The 11,362-nt window shown below is 54.1% G+C and overlaps 1 long non-coding RNA gene across 1 annotated transcript; it reads right to left on the reverse strand.

The window, feature by feature from the left end:
• Nucleotides 1-3,944: 3,944 nt before the first annotated feature.
• LOC110577459 lies at nt 3,945-10,162 on the reverse strand. Its single transcript, XR_002480123.1, has 3 exons — nt 9,602-10,162; nt 5,109-5,235; nt 3,945-4,950 (listed from the first exon to the last, which is right to left on the reverse strand). It is a non-coding gene; the product is annotated as an uncharacterized LOC110577459 (long non-coding RNA).
• Between the last annotated feature and the right edge of the window lie 1,200 nt (nt 10,163-11,362).

Here is an 11,362-nt window from a genome sequence, read left to right on the forward strand (position 1 = left end):
GGGCGGGAAGAGAGGCATCGGGCAGACTCGAGGGAGGACTTGGTACAATTATTCAGGGAGAAGGTTTGGGTCCCCATCTACACCTGAAAGTTGCCTAGCTCCGCACTCCTCTCTGGACTAGCTCTGTGTTCGTTCTTCCAGAAGATTTGGCCAACTAAGCAGAGTGTGCTTATCCCTTTAGGGTGGGGAAGATTAAATTTCTTAGCTTGGTTGCCTGTCATTCACCTGCAAAAATCAACACTCAGCTCTAAGGGAGGGAACCTGCTGGGTTGTGAATTAGGTAAAAATGTATTTTTCACAAAAATGGAGGGGGTGAGGTCAAAATAAATGTACACAACAAGCCTCTTTATAACAGTTATTAGTTAACTTAAACGAAGACCTCTCTAGCTGGAGAAGTTTCCGGAAGTTTCCATTGCTGGAGAAAGTCTGGGAAGAAGTGGGGGAGCACCAGATCAGGGGGCCTGAGCACTAGTCTCAGGAATGCTTGCCCTCCCTGAGCAGGCTTTTCTGTCCATTCGGAGAGACCCCTTTCTCTGGGCTTGTGTTGGGTGAGCGAAGGTGGCAGTGGGTGTTATCACCTGGGCTGGGGGCAGAGGGAGGATGGAATGACCTCCAGGAGCTCTAGCCAGGCAGAACGCTCAGCACTCCTTCGCTGATAGACCAAGCTGCAAATCAGGAATTTATTAGGAGCTGAGACTCATTTTCCCACCCTTTATAGCCCTGACGACTCAGAGCCAAACTCTGGCAAGGGGCTTCCTCATGGTTTTAATTAGACAATTAATTTTTTATTGGGTCGTTTGATTTCCGGAGCCGATTCCACTCTCCCTCTTACCCCCACCTGCCTCCCAGCTGTGAACAGCCAAGGGGAGGCAGGGGGATTCGGGGAGGGGTGCAGAGAAAAAAAGCCTCCGTCTCCCTTTGAGCTGATTTAGGAGTCAGTGAGTGGGGAGGGGGCCGGAATCCCTCTGCCACCGTCAGCAGGTCCAGCTCCAGAGACACTATCCAGAGCTCAGACCTGGGCTTGCAGGGTCTGCACAAAGGCATTCTTAGCTGCTCCTCCCAAGCTTCTCCCAAGCTGTTGGGCTAATTAGTAACACGGGGTGGTGGGGGAGAGGGAACAGTGCCCAAAATACATTAGCAGCATTTCTGTGGTTAATCCGGGTGGTGCTGGAGGCTGTTTACCCTCTACCCAGGGATTAGGAAACTGTTTGAGTTAGAAGGGCAGAGAGAGGCCAGGGCTGGGCTCTGTCCCCCACCTGCTTGTAGGAGCTGGGGCGGGGGTGCTGAGCCAGCAGAAAAAAAAAAGAAGTGGGAGAAACCTGTCTCCAATCTATCTGCCTTATTGATCTCCCTGGCGTCCAGCTGCTGGCCTGCTTTTGAATCTTGATCCTCTCCACTCCTGCTTTACCCCTCGCCACTGGCCTTGTGGTCAAATAGGAAACTGGCTCAGAAAGGTTGGGAGGGAGGAAAGAGTGAAGGGATGCGGGTTTTAGCGGTGGGAACGAGCCTGGGGGTGGAAACGTCTCCTATATGCCATAGATGTTCTCTTGGAGGAGGAAGGGGGAGTCCCCTCTGGATTCCTGACCATCCCCATACTCCACCCTGAAAGGAAAAGAAGGTTAGACTCAAGGAAGAACTTACGCACTTTCAGTAGCAGAAATGAACAGCTCCCTCTTTAGAGTTTGATGATTCGGCAGAGCCGGATATTTTGAGAGCAACGTTGCTTGGAGGCCTTAAAATGGAATTGTGGGGAGTGGGAGGACTATTTCCTCAGGTGTCCTGTGGGTGGGGACATTGTCACTTGTTGTTCCAGCATAAGGACTCCTGAAAGTGCACGGACAACCCCAAAGAGGCCGACACAGCCTCTCCGAACGAAACTGACAAGCCTCTGCAGACACAGAAGTGGGCTCTGGGGCGCGTCTGGGGCCAGGGCTCCGGGGCCCTCACAGAGAGAACAAGCCCCCCAAAGCATAGGTCAGGATGCCACGCAAAGAGAGGGGCTGTAGGGACCCCCCTCCCTGCCCGCATTCTCCTCCAGCGTGATCGGTGAAGGTGTGGGCCCGGCACCACCCCTCGCTGGGGGCTGGGGAGAAAGAACACCCACCTCCCTTGGGGTGCAGGACTGGAAGAAATAGCAGCACATATTTGCACTGGATTGTGAGGACACAAAGATGAAAGGACCTGGAAATCAAAGGGACCCCCGAAGCTCAGCGTGAAGACCTCTGGATGTAGAATTTGTTCTGCAAACAGATTTTCTTTTTCTGGGGAAACTCACGTTGAGCGATCCCTCTGCTCAGGTGTGAGGTGGTTCCATGTTGGGAGCCGGGGGACAGCCCCATGGTGGGCCTTCTTGGGACGCAGTCCTGCCTCCTGCTGGGACGTATCTGTGCTGGCCTGTCCCCTAGCTCCCAAGCTGTGCAGAATGGTGCTCAGAAACCCACAGAAAGAAGGTTAGGTGTGTGGGGGTGGGGGTGAAGGGCCGAGCAGGCCAAGGTCATCCATGACACTTGTGCTTCCACGGGGCTCCAAGGAGGAAAGAATTCAAACCTCCCGGGACTCAGGTGCTGGGGTAGGGGCAGTGCAGCGTGGGTGCATGGGGGTCCTGAGTGGGCACCTCTGGGACCATAGAAACAAAGGGGCAGGAGCGCAGGCAAACCTCCATCCGAGAAGTTATGGGGGTGGTCAGGGTCCATCTGTAGGAGCAGGGAGAGAAAGAGACGCGGGGTGAAAAGAATGTGAGAAAGAGGAGAAAGAAAACGAAGGCACTGAAAGAGAAAGAGAGAGCAAGCTAACAGAGACCCACACAAAGAGAGGCCGAGAACCGCCCGGGTGAGCTAGGGGACCGTGGCAGGCAGCCGGAGGCGGGGAAGGGGGCGCCTTGGGAGGGTCAGGAGCCAAAGCAATCGGCTTGGCTTCTGCAGGGGACAGTGGCAGGCAGGCAGGGAGGGGAGGGGCTGCAGAGAAACACGGGCTTGCCGGGCAGAGGAGAGGGGTGGCCGTGGGCCCTGAGTCTCCCAGCCCTCAAGCTTCCAGCACAGTCCGTCCTCTTGCCCTTTCCCTGAGCCCAGGGCGGAGACTGACGGGACTGCAGCTTCTCTGGGTCCTGGGTGGATTTGAATAATTAAGTCATCTGGATTCTTATGATTTACCATTTTCAATGATAAATAGACAGCGCCCAAGCCAGCCAGTTGGCAAAACTCTGGCTGCTAGTTATAATTTGTCAAGCTGCCAGCAGATTCATGTTTTATGCTAATGGAGAGAGGCTCATTGACTGGGGGAGGCAGTGACCCGGTCAGCTCTTTCCTCAGGCACCCCAGAGGTCGAGAGGTCGGGGGAGAAAGGCCGAGCATGGTATGGATTTTCTGTAAGGGTCAGGGTAATTTTATAATAATTCAGCGGGTACACACGCTCTCGCATACACAGAGGGTCATGCGTGCGGAGATATGTTCAGATCTGTGTGCGGCCGGCCCCGCACGCACACACGCACGCGCACCTGCTCCAGCGCACGCGAGCCTGGGGCAGGAACACTTGTACGCCCCCCTGCAGCGCACTTGCCTGTGCACACCCTTGCTGTCACCTTCAGGCACGGGATTACACCCAGGCAAACCCTGCTCAGCCACCCAGAGAAACACGTCACCCCGCGCAGTGACAGCGCACATCTCTTTTGGGGGGCCCCTTTGCCGACCATCCCAAACTCTTTATTTCGGGTCTGCCAATCCCAGGGCACGTTTCTCACCCCCATTCTGATATTCTTCCAGTGGGGGAAACCAGTGAGACCCAGGGCAGTCCTGTTTTTCAACCAACTGGGTCTGGGTAGCTGGGGCCCGACGGACAGGGGCTCTGAGACCAGGGACCTGGAAGGCTGCAGTCAAAACCAGCTGAATGCAGACTTTCTTTTCCATTGATTTATTTGTATATCTGTCCACACACACTGAAGCCTCAAAGTGGCAGGAATTGCTCTTGACAGTCATGACAAACTGAGGGAGAGATGATGCTTCACACATAGTAGGTACTAAATAAACATTAGTGGAATGAACCGCTGATGCTGCTGACTCGCAGATGGAGGAAATTGCTCATTTCCCTTCTATTCCTTCACCTCAACGAGCCTTTATATCATCACTGGCTTGAAAGGCCAGAGAAGAGGTGTGGGTCTGGGTAAAGACTTCCTATTCCTTTTTTTTTTTTTTTAAGTTCTATGTCCAATGCGGGCTTGAACTCATGACCCTGAGATCAAGAGTCACATGCTCTACCGACTGAGCCAGCCTGGTGCCCCGAGACTTCCTATCCTTGATGTGAGAAATCTGGGCTTTCGGTATGACTTTTAAAAATCCTAATTTTATACCAATTGAAGCAATCTGGTCTCAACTTTGACCCCCAGTGACCTTCAAAATGGATCAATGAGCGAGGGAGGACTGAGGAAGGAGCACCTGTCCTCCCTCCCACCCAGAAGAGAATCTGAATTCACTGTGAGTCACTTGTGAGCCGGGCTGGGAGCTGCCGTTGATTACCATCAGCAGCTTTAAGGCTTGGCGGGGGCACGGGGAAGGACTAGGGGGAAGGGGACGGACATTTTATTTCCCTAGCGCGCCCCCACCTCCCCCGCCCCGGGAGTGAGGGAGAAAACCACAACACTGCGGAATGAGCATGGGCCGAGGTAGCAGGGAGAGCCCGGTGGTGGAAGCTTCCTTCGGTGTCAGGCTCCAGATGTGGCTGCAGCTGTCAGCTCTGCCAGTTGGGAGTCCAGATCCTGCGAAGTGAAGTCGGTTCCCTCCTTCCCTGAGGGGCCAGTGGAGGCAAGGCAGCTGCTTTAGGCACACAGTTTGCATCCCCGTCACTGAGGACTGGAAGGAGACGTCTCCCTTCTTTGCTGAGATGTGGAGGGCTTGGGCCGGGCTGGTCAGGCAGATTCCTGGGAGAGACAGCTGAGAGCCAAGAGCCGACCAGCCTCTCCTTCCAAGGGAAAGAAGGCCCCGAAATGCATCAGGAATAGGGAGACAGGCTTTGCTTCTTTCCTAGTAGGAGGCTTTGACCTGGCATCACTGGCCTCCCCCCGCCCCAGCACCCCCACCCCGCTGAGGCAAGGGGGGCTCCTGTAGGCCCTTGCTCACCTGGGAGAGAATGACCTTGGGGGCACCAGCAACTCCGCCCCCGTGGCCAGGGGCAGGCCAGCAGGTGGATGAGGTGGGAAAAGATTTTCTGGGATGAGCCGCGGGGATGTGAGGGCGATCATCAGGACTGCTAGAGAAAACCAGCTGATTCATCCTGCACCTGCTTAGCCAAGCTGACTCCCCATTTTGACCTGCATCTTCCCATCCCCATATCTGCATCCACATCATGAGCTCCTGAGGGCAGGCTCGTGTTAGTCTGCCTGATGGTCTCAGAGCAAAGCCTCCGGGGTACAAAGACAGTACAAGGGTGCCAGCTTGGGCTCAATGATGAGGGAAAGAAAGAACAGAAAGAACAGGAAGATGGAGGGAAGGGAGCAAGAGAGATTGAGGGAGAAAGAAAGATAGACGAGGGAAGAAGAAGCTTGAGAGAAGTTGGGGAGCTAGAAGCTCAGTGCTGGGAAATGCTGGACCCAGGGCCCTGAGAGGAAGCGCCAGGCTTACTGGGGGCCCGGGGGGCAGCTGGTTGTTTGAGGGTCCTCCAGCCCATTCCCAAGACTTGTGCTGCCCTTGGAAGATGGTGCTCATCTCAGTGACTTTCCCCTTTGCATTGCTGGGAAACAAAGGAGTTACCTAACTGGCTTTAAGAAAAAGAGAAGGAAGGAAGACAGAAAGAGAAAGAGAGAGAGAGAAAGAAAGAAAGAAAAGAAAAGAAAAGAAAAAAGAAAAAAAGAAAGGAAGGAAGGAAGAAGGAAAGAAAGGAAGGAAGAAAGAAAGAAGGAAAGACAGGAAAGAAGGAAGGAAGGAAGGGGAAGGGAAAGGGAAAGGAAAGAAGCCCCCTGAATCAAACCGAGCAGCTGTCCCTGGAAGCACATGAACAGGGCCCTGGAGTGCAGGCCCAACAGGCTCCAGACACACACCCACCCCCAGTTCATTCCTCTGCAGCTGAATCTAAAGGCCCTTTGCCAATTAACGTCTTTGTGTGCACGAGTTCAGTGGGATATCCTGCAAACCTAGAGTCCACTTGCCCTAGTAGGAAATGTCCTCATTCTCTTTCAAGAATGACTTCCTTCTCTGGCTCCTTCAGCCCTGGAAAACCTCACAGCAAGCCTTTCTCAGATGAATACAACCCTTTCTCGTGGAGAGAAACCCCCTGCCCCGGAAGGAAGTTTTCTGGGGCGTGGATGGAGATAAGGATGACAAAGGAGGAGTTTTCTTCTCACCAATGAAGAAAATGAAGATGCCCTTCCTGGGGAGAGGGTGGGGGGACCGGGCCTTCTCTTCACCCCTCTCTCACCTGCACAAATACAGACAGGCTAACCAAAATTACAGAAGAACCCTCCAGCACAAAGGACTCATTTGACCTATGATCAGACTGAGGCCCAAGGTCACAGCCAGAGCATCGCAGAATAAGGTGGCCAGTCTGCAGACAGCCTCTGCAGCAGGGTCAGGGTGGAGGCACTTGGGGTGGTGGGCGAGGAGACTGAGCCAGGGCCGTGTGGCCACCCATCCCTCTCTAAACTGCCTCTTTGGCTCCATGTTCTGGTTTTTGAACCGGACCCTGACCTGCGGAGCCTCAAGGCCCACTGGGCTGGGCTGGGGGCAGGTATGACTGCAGAAGGAAGTCCTTCTCCAGCTCAGGCAGCTGCTTCACAGAGAGGCTGGTCGCAGAGGGCTGGTGTGAACCTCCACCTCCCTCCCCTGGGCCAGGGCAGCCAGTGGGGGGGTTGGGGGGGTTGGGGGGGTAGGCCAAGGCCAAGGTAGCCTGGGGGGTGCCCGTGGGGCACCGGGAGCGTGGGAGACCCCAGCTCAGCCATAGCCCACAGCGGGCCTCTTTCCCTCCTCCTTCCTCCTCCTCCCTCCCTCCTCCGAATTGGGATCCCCTTTCTATTAACCCGGTTTCCTCCTCTCCTTTCTTTCCTCTTTCTCTCTCTTTATTTCTCATTTTTTCCTTTCTTTTGCCTTCTTTCTTCCCTCACCTTCCCTGCTTTGTCTCTATCTTCTTCCCTCCCTTCACCTCCCTTCAGCCTTTCCTGTCTTTCTCCCTTCTGTTTCTTTTCTCTTTTACTTTTTTCCTTCCTGCTTCCTTTACTTTCTAGCTCCCTCTTTCATTCCTTTGTTTTCTCTTTCCTTCCCTTCTGTCTTTTTTCCCTCTCACCAAACAAACAAGTTCTGCTTCTTCATTCTGTTCTTTATCAAAATTTCTTCATGTTCGCCCCTCTCTCACCCACCCTCCTGGAGGCCCTTCCTCTGTCCCCACTGTTGGGGCTTTTGCAAATCTTTTCTTCCCCCACCCATCTTTTATCTTTGTCGTTGTCAAATTTTCCAGTCCTTTGTGCTGTTTCCTCGACCTTTTTCCCTCTCTTCCTTTGTTTCTAAATCCTCTCCCTGCAACAGGCATATAGCAAAAAACTGCCCCTTCCCCAGGTTGGGGCTCTGTCCTGCGGCAGGCCAGCCATCCTTCACGCCATTCTTTGTCAAATTCCCTCAACTTGGGGGCCAATTTCAAGGGTCCAAGAGTGGGGCGGTCCCCCCTAGTTGAGAAGTCAGGGCCGAGCCCACAGTTCCCCACTATAGGCTTAGAGGAGCCTTACCAAACTGTTGTCTCTCTATCAACCCTGATAGAAAAGAGAAAGAGAAGAAAGGACGGAGTAAAAGAGAGACAACCCCACAGATCGTAGGAGGAGAGTGGGGGAGTATTGGGGAGGCAGGGGCGAAAAGGACTGGATTCATCAAGAGGGGGGCAAAGCCTAGAACCGGGCACCTTCTCTTTAGTGCACCCAGAGCTTGGGCAGCTCGCAAATAGAAGCCCCACTTGGCTCTGGGGTCAGTTCCGGGATTGGGGTGGGATGAGACCTTCCTTCCACTCCACTCCTCTGCTGGAGAGGTGGTAGGGCCACAGAATGGGAGGAAAGAAAAGGGCTTAGTTTGGGGGTATTACTCACCTTTATGTCTGCTTCTGGATCCATCCTTCTCAAGGCCCACACTCTGGAGACCACATCTCTGGGCCGTGCGCGCTGGGCCCTCTTAAACCTCTTAGCGAGGCAGGCCCGATCCTGGGGCTCCGGGAGAAGCAGGTGCCCCACAACCACTGCATTACCAGCGGAAAAACCTCGGGCACCCGCCGCGAAAACAAAGGCCTGGGCGGTTTTGAGCTCCCAAGGGTGCAGGGCTAAGCGGCCTCTGGAGGTGCGGGCTGGGCACGGGCAGGGACACCAGGCGCTGCTGTGAGAATGGTCCCTTCTGGGATACACAACCCCTCCTGGCCCTCTCCAAGAACTGGTCCAAATCTGCAGGCTACCGCCTGCCCGGCTCTTCAGGGCCGGACCCACAAACCTCAGGTGCCAAGGAAACCCTTCGGCCCAGGCCGGGCCTCCCATTCCGGGCCCGCGGGGCTCGAGAGCTCCCCGGGCCCCGCCGGTGCACCCGCCGCGGCCTCCGCCCTCACCTGCTTTCCCAGACCATCCTGCAAGGCAGCCCCAGCACCCGCCCTGGCCTGCTTACTCCCCCTGCTCTCCACCCGGGACGCCCAAGTTGAGCCGCGCCGTCTGAAACCACCCTCTGCCCTTGACTCCTTTTCGAAGAGCCATCTCTTCCTCCCGGGACTTCCCCTGTGTGTGGATGGGGGGCAATCTCAGCCCTGGGATGGGGTAAGGGGCTCTTTTCCTTGCCGTCCCTTGAGCGCTGGAGAAAGGAGGAAGATTGTGCTGGGGGCGGGGGGAGGACGGGGAGGGACACTCCTTTGACTCCATCTTAGGGAGATGAATCTCTGGATCAAAATTGGTTTACAAGGAAAAGAAGAAATTTGGGAGTTGTTCCCTCTCTCGTGTCATCCTAACTTAAAATCAGTGACCGGTCCCGGGGCAGCAGGGGCTGAGGTTGTCCAGAGCTGGGGCTCCAGGCCGATAACCCCATCCCCCCCCCCCCCCGGAGAGTGGGAAACCGCTATTTTCGGCTGGTACTTCTCTCCCTTTCTGCGGAGACCCCAGTGGGGATCTCCAAGCGTCTCTAAGAGTTTGCTGGGTGAGCAGGTTCGGGACACTGATAATACACCCTGATTGGGAAACAGCAAATGCATCCTTCAGTATAGGAAGCACAGCGCTCCTCCCTCCCACGTTAAACCTCAAAACCCCAACTCTGCTCCCTTCTCCATCTTCCTTCAAAAAACTTTTCTGAAGTTCCCGCAAGTTGCGTTTGCAGAAAGAAGTAATCACACTCAGATTCTTTGGGTCTCTAGGCCCCCAATTTCTCCCGCCCTCCCCAGTTTTAGAAGCAATCCCTCTCCTACCCCTGCCAGCTCCCACCTTAGTCCCCAAACTCAGGGGAGGAAAGCTGCTCTGGACCCATTCATCTGACACACGGCCGGCCCCAGCCCAAATTCCCCCGGGGGGGGGGGGGCAGAAGGGGAAGCGGGATGGAGTAAGGAGGAGAGAGAGAGAGACGGAGAGAGACAGAGAGAGGGAGAGACGCACGCACCCCTCCAGAGCCCAGCTCACCTGCTCCGGACGGACTTCTCTTGATTTTTATCCATTCAAAAGTTTGTTCGCCTCTCAAACCGTCCCAGGAGGGGCGCAAACTCGGCAGTCGGCGTGGGAAGGGTGCCCCTGAGGGCGCAGGCGCCTGATCCAGAGCGAGCCCCAGGGAAGCACCTTCCCCAGAGTGTGGGCCGAAGCAGTGATCCGGAGAGAGGACATTCAAGCGCCCGGGACAAGGGGCCCGACTTCTCGCCCCGGGACTGCCCGGGGCCGAGTGGGCGCTACAAGAGGGTGTGGCCAGTCGGGGCCGACCCGGCGGGGGGAACTGGGAGGAGAGGGTCCTGGGTCCCCGGCAACGTCTCTTCGCTTCCTTCAGTTTGTGCCCTCTCGGGTGTGTCCCAGCCAACAACATTCTCTCAACCCCTTCTGGGGCGGCCACTCAGGGCCGGGACAAGGAGGAAAGGGAGGGTGAGGGGGCGAGGAGACTCCCCCCTCTTTAGCCCCTCCCCAATCCCCGCGCCACCGGTCCCCCCCTTTCCTGCCCAGAGCCAAGGGACAGAGAATTGCAACTAGAAATTCGATCGATTGGTACGAGGGACCACGTGGTCCAGGGTTGGCCAATGACCAGGACGCCCGGGATGAGCTAATAATGGAAGCAATTTGTAACTTTCAGTAGCTCTCTAGGCCTGGGTATAGGAGGGAGGGAGACGCGCGGAGGTGGGGAGGTGGGTACCCCCAGTCCTTCCACTCTCCTCCTTCGTGCAGGGGCACCCGGATTCCCTATTCCTCTTTTGACCCAACACGCAGGCACTCACAGGGTCCCGCGCCCACCTCTGTCTAGGGGCCGTCGCTCCAGAAAAAGGTAAGCGGGTCTTCCTCCCCTGAAACACCCCCTCCCCCATCCTTTCTGGCACCTGCAAACAACGTCCCCCTTCCTGGCCCATTAGGCAATTTAAATCCGGTTTTGTTTTTCTCTTCGTTGAAAGGCAATCCTTTTATTTATTTTTCGTGTAATCTATTTCAGGTTTGAGGGGAAGATTAGATTCAGATTAACATACTTTTCTTGGGGGAGGGTGAGTGGTACTTTTTAGATCAATTTTATATTTTATTCTTTGGGGGAGGAGTATTCTACTTATGGAGAGTTTACTTTTCTTTGGGAATGAGTTACACCTTCTGTTTTTGCAAGTTTCACTTCTCTGAAGATGTCAGTTTCCCGCCTTTCTCCATCCCATCTTCCAATTTCAATATTTACAAATAATCAGTTAACTGATTTCAAGTTTCTTTCTTTCTTTTTTTCCTTCCTCACTCGTTTTTTAGCTGTTATTGAATCTCCATGTTTTGTTTTGTTTTTCCTCCGTGTGAAACTGTTACTTTGTGTTCTCTTTTTGTTTGGTAAATGAATTTATTGTTTGGGAAACTCTACAGGGGTGTGAACAAGGTCTCTTTTGATTAATTCCAGCCCCTCCTCTTTTGAAGAATAATTTACTTGAAGTGTTTTATGCCTTATCCTCATTTTTGTTTTTTTTTAATCTCTCAATTTTGTTGCATTTTACCTCCTTTTAAAACCTGACTTATTCTTTAAATTTAATCTTTTATATGTTAAACAATTTTTGAAGTTTTTATTTTATAAACTTCACCATCTTATATTATTTTCTTACCCTTCCCCAGCCCCCTTCGCACTCTTTTCTCCTCCATCTCAGGACCCTCACCCCCAATGTCTACAATTCCCAGCTTCACATTTGACTCACCCTCCTAGCCAAGGAGGGACAACCTAGGAAGAAG

Source organism: Neomonachus schauinslandi, chromosome 5 (assembly GCF_002201575.2).
Source record: "Neomonachus schauinslandi chromosome 5, ASM220157v2, whole genome shotgun sequence".
NCBI lineage: Eukaryota > Metazoa > Chordata > Mammalia > Carnivora > Phocidae > Neomonachus > Neomonachus schauinslandi.